Genomic DNA, 8253 nt, shown 5'->3' with positions numbered 1-8253 from the left:
GACTTCTTGGTCCTAGCTACCTGGAAACACAGGACTGTCCAGCATAGGGAGGGCTGTGACAGTTGTGAACTTCACTATCGGTTCAGCTCATTCCAGAGTGGTGTTCTCTGTGTTGCTTTCACGGGGACACCCAAAAGATTCCCTAAACACCTTTATTGACCGCAGTGCAGCAGGGAATTTTTGGGAGCTCAGACTGGGCAGATGTTTGAAAATCCCCTTTCTGATTCTTAACCAGCCATAGCCCTAGATAGGATACCTTCAGTAACAGGGCAGATCAACCACCAAATATCCCCACTGAAGCTCAAGATTAGGCAGCATGTCCAAATCAGAATCAGGTTGTCATACAGGGGGTGTTGGGAATGGACCCAAATGCAAGACACAGACACTGAAGTACTGGGAACTGGACTGGACTAGAGTTAGGGACGGGACTGGACACACTAGGAGCTGGGACAGGAACACAGACTTGGGCTAGGACTGGCTAGGAAAGCAGGACTAGGACAAGGAACTGGGAACTAGGAACCTGGGCTTGGACTCCAAGCCAGAGACTGGACAAGGACCCAGAACCTGGGTCTCGACTCGGGCTCGGACCCCAGAACTAGGCAAGGGCATGACATGGCTACAGGACTGGATGAGGCTAGGGTTTTTCGAGGCTTTCCTGGGCATGATGAGGTACTCCTTCTTAGAACACAGGGCCAGGACCCTTCCTAGGACGGCAGGGCTGGGATGCTTCTGCAGGGCCTGGTCCCTTCTTTGGACGCCAGGCCAGGATGACTGCCGAGGTAAACCGCCGAGGAAACTGTCAGGGATTCATATGGGGAAGGGAAGAGAACAGTCCTGCCTCAGGGTAACAGCAAAGACAGCCTGACTTACCCCACAGAGGTAAGGACAGGAAAGGACAGATCCAACCATAGGGTAAAGGCAAAGACAGCCTGACTTACCCAACAGAGGCAAGGACAGGAATGGACAGATCCAACCATAGGGTAAAGGCAAAGACAGCCTGACTTACCCAACAGAGGCAAGGACAGGAATGGAGCTCAATCCAGGGTGGCTCCGAGTCTCAGGGCAGCCAGCAACCTTGACTGGCTACAAAAACAGCCAAATCCATATCTAGCTCAGAGTGGCAGACGGCCACTTATATTCCCGGCCTCAAGACAAGCATCAGGTGCCTGTGATTAAGCCCAGCTGGAACAAGGGACAGCCGGAATACCTGGAGTCCAGAGTCCACGGACTGGACCGTGAATCAAGCTTATTATCACTGACATGTGTTGTGAAATTTGTTAACTTAGCAGCAGCAGTTCAATGCAATACATAATACAGAAGAAAAAAATCAATCAATCAATTACATTATATGTATATTGGAAATTTAAAATAGTGCAAAAACAGAAATAATATATATCGAAAAACTGAGGTAGTCTTCATGGGTTCAAAGTCCATTTAGGAACCAGTAGGGAGAGGGGAAGAAACTGTTCCTGAATTGTTGAGTGTGTGCCTACCTAATGATAACAGTGAGAAAAGGGCATGCCGTGGGTGCTGGGGTCCTTAATAATGGACTCTATCTTTCTGAGACACAGCTCCTTGAAGATGTCCTGGATAATTTGTAGGCTAGTACCCAATTTACGACCTTCTTTAGCCTCTTTCGGTCCTATGCAGTAGCCCACCCCCACCTCCCACCAGACAGTGATGCAGCCTGTCAGAATGCTCTCCATGGTACATCTATAGAAATTTTTGAGCATTTTTGATGACATACTAATTATCTTCAAACTCCTAATGAAGTATAGTTGCTGTCTTGTTTTCTTTACAGCTGCATCGATATGTTGGGACCAGGTTAGCTCCTCAGAGATCTTGCACCCAGGAACTTGAAAGTGCTCACTCTCTCCACTTCTGATCCCTCTGTGAGGATTGGTATGTGTTCCTTCATCTTCCACTTCCTGAAGTCCACAATCAGCTCTTTTGTCTTACTGACATTGAGTGCCAGGTTGTTGCTGTGGTACCACTCCACTAGTTGGCATATCTCACTCCTGTATGCGCTCTCATCTCCTTCTGAAATTCTACCAACAATGGTTGTATCATCAGCAAATTTATAGATGGTATTTGAGCTATGCCTAGTCACACAGTCATGTGTATACAGAGAGTAGAGCAGTGGACTAAGCACACACCCCTGAGGTGCACCAGTGTTGATCGTCAACGAGGAGGACATGTTATCACCAATCCGCACAAATTGTAGTCTTCTGGTTAGGAAGTTGAGGATCCAGTTCCAGAGGGAGGTACAGAGGCCCAGGCATGTGGAATCAATCCAGCTCCATCTCATTCGCTCCCAGATATACCACTCATTTTGGGTCATCCCTGGCTGTCATCCCACAACCCAAGAGTCAATCAGACCACTGACTTTTTCCTGGGCTGTTCAACCTCCGACACGCTTCCCAACCTTTCACCTCTAACCCCAGTGCGTCTGATTTGCCTAAAGTACCTCCATAATGTTCAGACCTGCTGGAGGTCTTCAGCAAGTAAAAGGTCACCGCTCTACCACCTCACCGGGAGCATGATTGCACCATCGATCTGCTATTGAGTATTTGTCCTGCTCGGGGAAGGATCCACTCTCTATCGACCCCAGAGAGAAAATCCATGAAGGACTACATCTGAGAAGCTCTGACGTCTAGGTTTATACAACCATCCAAATCTCCCACTGGGACCGGGTTTCTCTTTGTGACCAAGAAGGATGGTGGAGTAGGGCTCTGCAAAGATTATAGGTGTCTGAATAAGATCACTGTTAAAGACCTGTATCCTCTCCCTCTCATGAACACAGGCCTTAGAGATTCTCCAGGAACAACAGTATTTGGCAAGTTGGACCTCCATTGCATCTACAACCTAATCCAAATTTGTGAGGGAGACGAAAGGAAAACAGCATTCAACACACCTCGGGGCCACTATGAATACCAGTTCATGCCTTTTAGGTTCGCAAACGTTCCAGCAGTATTTCAAGCATTCATCAGTGATGTGCTCTGGAAGATGCTACACCACCTTGCCTTTGTCTACCTAGACAATAAATTCACTTTCTCCTGTCCACTCAGGAACACGTCAAGCATGTCCAGCAGGTTCTATAACAAGTTCTTGAGAAACAACTATTCATCAAGCTCAAGAAGAGTGAATTCCAAGTAGCCAGTCTCCTTCCTTGGGTTTGTTATATTTACAAGTGGACCCTGATAACACCTAGGCCACGCAGAATTTGCCGCGACACACCTCTGCGAAGCAACTTCAGAGAGAGAACAGTCAGATGTCTAGCCTCGGAATCCTACCACCTGGAGTGACAACCTGATCTGGACAGAGCTTGCTCACACCACAACTCAGCAAATGTCCCTTTTCAAATGTCAGATTGGGTATCATCCTCCACTGTTCCCAGAACAAGAAGCGGAAGTGGGGGTTCAATCAGCAGACCAACAGTCAAGAGATGTCACCGGAGATGGGTTAAGGTGAGAGAGACGTTCTTGGCCAATTCATGGCAACAACAGACCAAGCACGCCATTAGAGAAGACAGGGACCAGCACTTCTTCCCAGTCAGCAGGTCTGGCTCTCAACTAGAGATCTCTCCATGTGGTTTGAATTCAGATAATTGGCCGCTTTTAACATCGGTCCTTTCAAAATCCTGCGATGCATCAACAACAGTCTCCAACTCCTGAGCATCATGCTGATTCACCCACATTCCATGTATCCTTCCTCAGCCCTTGAAAACCAACCCCTTGGCTCTGGTTCCCAAACCTCCTCCACCTCCCAGAGTTGTTGAAGGATAACTTGCCTACACAATGCGATCACTTTTGGACTCTCACATTGTTCAAGGTAAAAGGCAATACTTTGTGGATTGGGAGGGCCCAGAAGAAAGAAGCTGGATTCCTTCACGGGTCATCTAGGATCCTACCTTGACAGAACACACTCACCAGCACCTTCCTGATCGCCCAGGCCATCAGGGTTCTGTCATGGCCCCAACTGGCACCCAAGTTTCGGCACTCCAATTCCCTGGAGCATGGTTATCTCTAAGACTTAGAGTACCAGTTATTGTCTGCCATGTTCCTCATGGAATGTCTGTACTTAAATGCCTCATGCTGAGAAGAAATTTGGATCAGCCATGAGGAGATGGTGGAGCAGATGTGATGGGCCAAATGGCCTAGTTCTACTCCTATATCTTAGGGTCTAAATAGATTGCAAGGCCTTAAAACTGTGTGTGTTGTAAAGCCATTGGGATCTTCTCCATCCTCATCAAGGGTAGTGCAAACCTTGTCTCCTTTCCAAATAGTTAAAATTATTTAGCAACGCTTTGGAGAATTTAACAGAATATTAACAATACGATTTTCCATTCAAAATTTCTGTCTGATTTGCATTGTTTGAGCAAAGGATAACATTCTAATTATGTTCTGTAAGAAAGTTGGCAGTTGAACAGATCTGGACACATATATTATGCTGCATTGTTGGTCAACAGGAAACAAGAGATTTCTCAAATGGATTAGATAGTATAATAGTTAAGTTACTGGAGCAACAGCCAGAATCATTACTTTTAGAAAGAGCTAATTCCAGTAAGAGTAACCTTGTCATTACTGTGTTGTTGATATAATCCATCAGTTTCACAAATGTCTTTCACAGTAGAAATTGCTGGCCAGACTGGCCTATATACAGTGTAACCACAGATCTTGCAGTGTCGTTCACTCTTAACTGTTCCTCGATTCAGTATGAATTAGCAACAGCATTGTCTGCAGCCTGTGAATGAATAAATAAATAAAGAGCAAAGCATCAGTCATCTTTTTCATATGATTGTAGAGGGCAAACTGAGCTATTTAATTATACAAACAGTCAGTGCTAAAGAAATCCAACAGACCAGGCAGCATCTGAGGAGAGCTAAACAAGAATTAATGTTTGAGGTCAGTAATCCTTGTTGTGTTTTCTCTTTTCGGTTCAGAATTCCAGTAACCACATTTTTTGCCTCTTTGCTAACTGATAGTATGGTAGCCTTTTGTGCTAGAATAAAAGTATTTACAAAAGTGTTTTCCTTAATCAAGTGTGTCAAAATGTTGCAATAAATTTGCAATAACTACATAACAGTTAAAAGGCTTTATAAAACCAAAAGCCCTTTATTAGCATTAGCTGGAAATGAAAAAAATCTGCAAATGCTGAAAAACTGAAATAAAAAAATAAAGTACTGAAACACTGAGTGGGTGTCTTTCTATGGAAAGAGAAAAAGAATTAATGTTTCTGTCCCAATGCCTGTCAGCTCCTCATGTTATTCATAAACTGATGAAATAACATATCTGAGCATTTTCCAACACACTTTGCCTTCACTCATTTATTTTCCTGAACCACTGGGGTAGCATTAAATACAGACTCTTTTGCAATAAGTTCTTGTCAGCAGAACTTCAGCAAAACAATATTTTACTCCAGAATACTAACTGGTATATTTGATTTGTTTAGGTGTTAAGCATTATATTTTCAATGCACACAGTCTTGTACTCCACCTTTTTTTATGTAAAATATGAAGGGAGCAAATGTAACAACTGAATTAATTGCAAAGAAGGGGTGAAATTAGTCTAACTTAGTAGTGTATAACGGGGTGATTTTGATTGGCCATCTCTTTTTCACTTGTGGGAAAATGTAGAAGAATCCACACCATTGGATACCACTGTGCTTTTGCTAAGAGCAAAATCATTTCGGAACACAGCAAATATTTAAATTATTGCTCAAGTAATTCTACAAAAGTTTGCACAACACCCCTAAAATATTTACTTAACATTTCCAGTAATAATGTTATATGTAATATACAAAATTCCACCAAGTGTTTTTAATAAAATTTGTATATCTTGGTCTATGCAAATGGAATGCTGCTGAGTAGAATCATGAGACCAATTGAGAGTTGATATGATAACAAAATAAAGCAAAATGTTACTACAAAACTTAGCACTGTGTCGATCTGCTGTGAAGTTCTTAAAGCAATTGCAAATAACATTCAGTTATATATTTGCTCTGCGACCTCTTTGACTCAATGGTTAAGTGAGACTCTGCATTGTTTCTGTCCTGCTTCTGATTGAATTGCAGTTAGAATAGTTGATTGTGGTGAAATGAGAAACTAAACATCTTACTTGCATTACATTTGTCCTATTACACTAATTATTTTCATTCAGATGAAAGACCAACACATGAAAATAATACTTGTGAAAGCCTTTTTTTTGGATTCTAATTGACCTCATAAGACCATAAAATATAGGAGAAGAATTAGACCAATTTGCCCATTGAGCCTGCTTTGGCATTTCATCATGGCTGATCCATGTTTCCTTTCAGCTCCAATCTCCTGCCTTCTGTCTATATTGCTTCATGCCCAGACCAATCAAGAATCTATCAACCTCTGCCTTAAATATACCTTAAATAGGCCTTAAGTGACTTGGCCTGTAGCAACAAAATCCACAGATTCACCACTCTCTAGCTAAAGAAATCCCTCCATTCAAAAAGGACACCCCTCTATTCTGAGACTATGTCCACATCCACTCAATCAAGGCCTTTCATCATTTGGTAAGTTTTAATGCGGTCACCCTTCATTCATCTGAATTTCAGTCAGTAGAGACCCAGAGCCATCAAATGCTCCTCATATGACAAACTGTACAATCCTGGAACCATTTTCCTGAACCTCCTTTGAATGCTCTCCATGTCAGCACATCCTTTCTTCAATAAGGGGCCCAAACTACTCACAATACTTCAATTGAGGCCTCATCAGTGCTTTATAAATTCTCAACATTACATCCTTGTGTTTATATTATAGTCCTCTCAAAATGAATGCTAACATCACATCTGCCTTCCTCATCACTGACCCCACCGGCATACTAACCTTTAGGGAATCCTGCATGATGATTCACAATCCCTTTGCACCTTTGATTTTTGAATTTTTCACTCCATAGATGCAATAATCACTTATGGCTGTTTCCACCTTATTCTTTATATGGTTGTTATTGTGGAGAAAATAACTCCAGGAGGTATCTGATTATAAATGCAAAACATAAAATAGACACAGTAACATGATACGTACTTTTAAGGGGTATTCCAAATTTATGGAGCTTGCATGCAGGAAAATCCGCTGATAGAAGACAACTGGGACTGGAAAGGGCACTTGAACAGAATTCTAAGTAAATTTATTGTCTAAGTACAAATGTGCTGCCTTTCATTGTCTGATGGTGTTTTTTTCCAGTAGAGATTCCAATGTGCAGGTATATCATTTATCAGACTTGCTGCTCTTTAACCAGCACCACTTCTTTCAACTCTAATCCTTCCATTCCAGCACCTCTACTTTCACCGCACCTCCAACCATAAAGTTCTCTTGGTCCTTATGTTTTACCTGGCAGAGATTCTCATGCCGCTCCCCCAACCTTGTCTGCTGCATTCACAACTCTCAATGTAGCAGCTGTTTCGCCATGTATCTGTACTCTGTACTCATTGACCATTCGGATCCCCCAGATGCAACTCATTTCAACTCCTTTCCCTACTCTCACACCAACATGTCAGTGTTTCACCTCCTCTTCTGTCAGGTCGAGGCCAGACACAAATTAAAGAAACTTCATTTCATATTCTGCACACGAATCTACAACTGGAAGGTGTGAATATTGAATTATCCAGCTTCACAGATAGGCCGCACCCCGTTTCACCGTTTCTTTCTTCCATTCCACCTAGGTCCTCTCACAAACTCATTTTGCTCAAACCACACCTCCTTCTCCCCTCAGGCCTCGGTTTCTTCCCCCGCCCCACCTCGATCTCCTATCACTCAATCCCCAGTTCCCTATCCCTTCTCCCAACTGTTCCCCTTTTACCCAGCATCCCACTCTTACAGTATCTGGTTCCAGCCACTTGCTACCTCCACCTCCTTCCTCCAAATAACTCCATCTACCCATTTAACCCTCTTCATCTGGATCCACCCCACTTGCAGGTCCTGCACCACTCCTCCCCCTCTACTCTTATCTCCCTGCCCCCCCCCCCACACTCTGGATGCAGGATCTTAACCTGAAGTATTGACTGTCCCTTTACCTCCATAGATGCTATTGGACCTGCTGAGTTCCTCCAGCAGTTTGTTCCTTGCACCATTCTTTCATCATTGTGAGCACTTTGAAAGACAAAACTGGATATATAAGGTGGATTGTGAATTGGCTTCTTGAATCTTCATAAACAACTATGCCTTTTGAAATGGAGTAGGCAGTGTGGATTCCTGCCACAAACCAGCGGTCAGTTAAAGTCATG

General features: G+C 43.3%; 1 pseudogene; it reads right to left on the bottom strand.

The window, feature by feature from the left end:
* Positions 1–4170: 4170 nt before the first annotated feature.
* LOC140739635 (U6atac minor spliceosomal RNA) lies at positions 4171–4287 on the bottom strand (annotated as a pseudogene).
* Positions 4288–8253: the final 3966 nt, after the last annotated feature.

The sequence above is a fragment of the Hemitrygon akajei genome, chromosome 15 (genome assembly GCF_048418815.1).
Source record: "Hemitrygon akajei chromosome 15, sHemAka1.3, whole genome shotgun sequence".
NCBI lineage: Eukaryota > Metazoa > Chordata > Chondrichthyes > Myliobatiformes > Dasyatidae > Hemitrygon > Hemitrygon akajei.
This window is presented reverse-complemented; position numbering and strand designations above follow the sequence as displayed.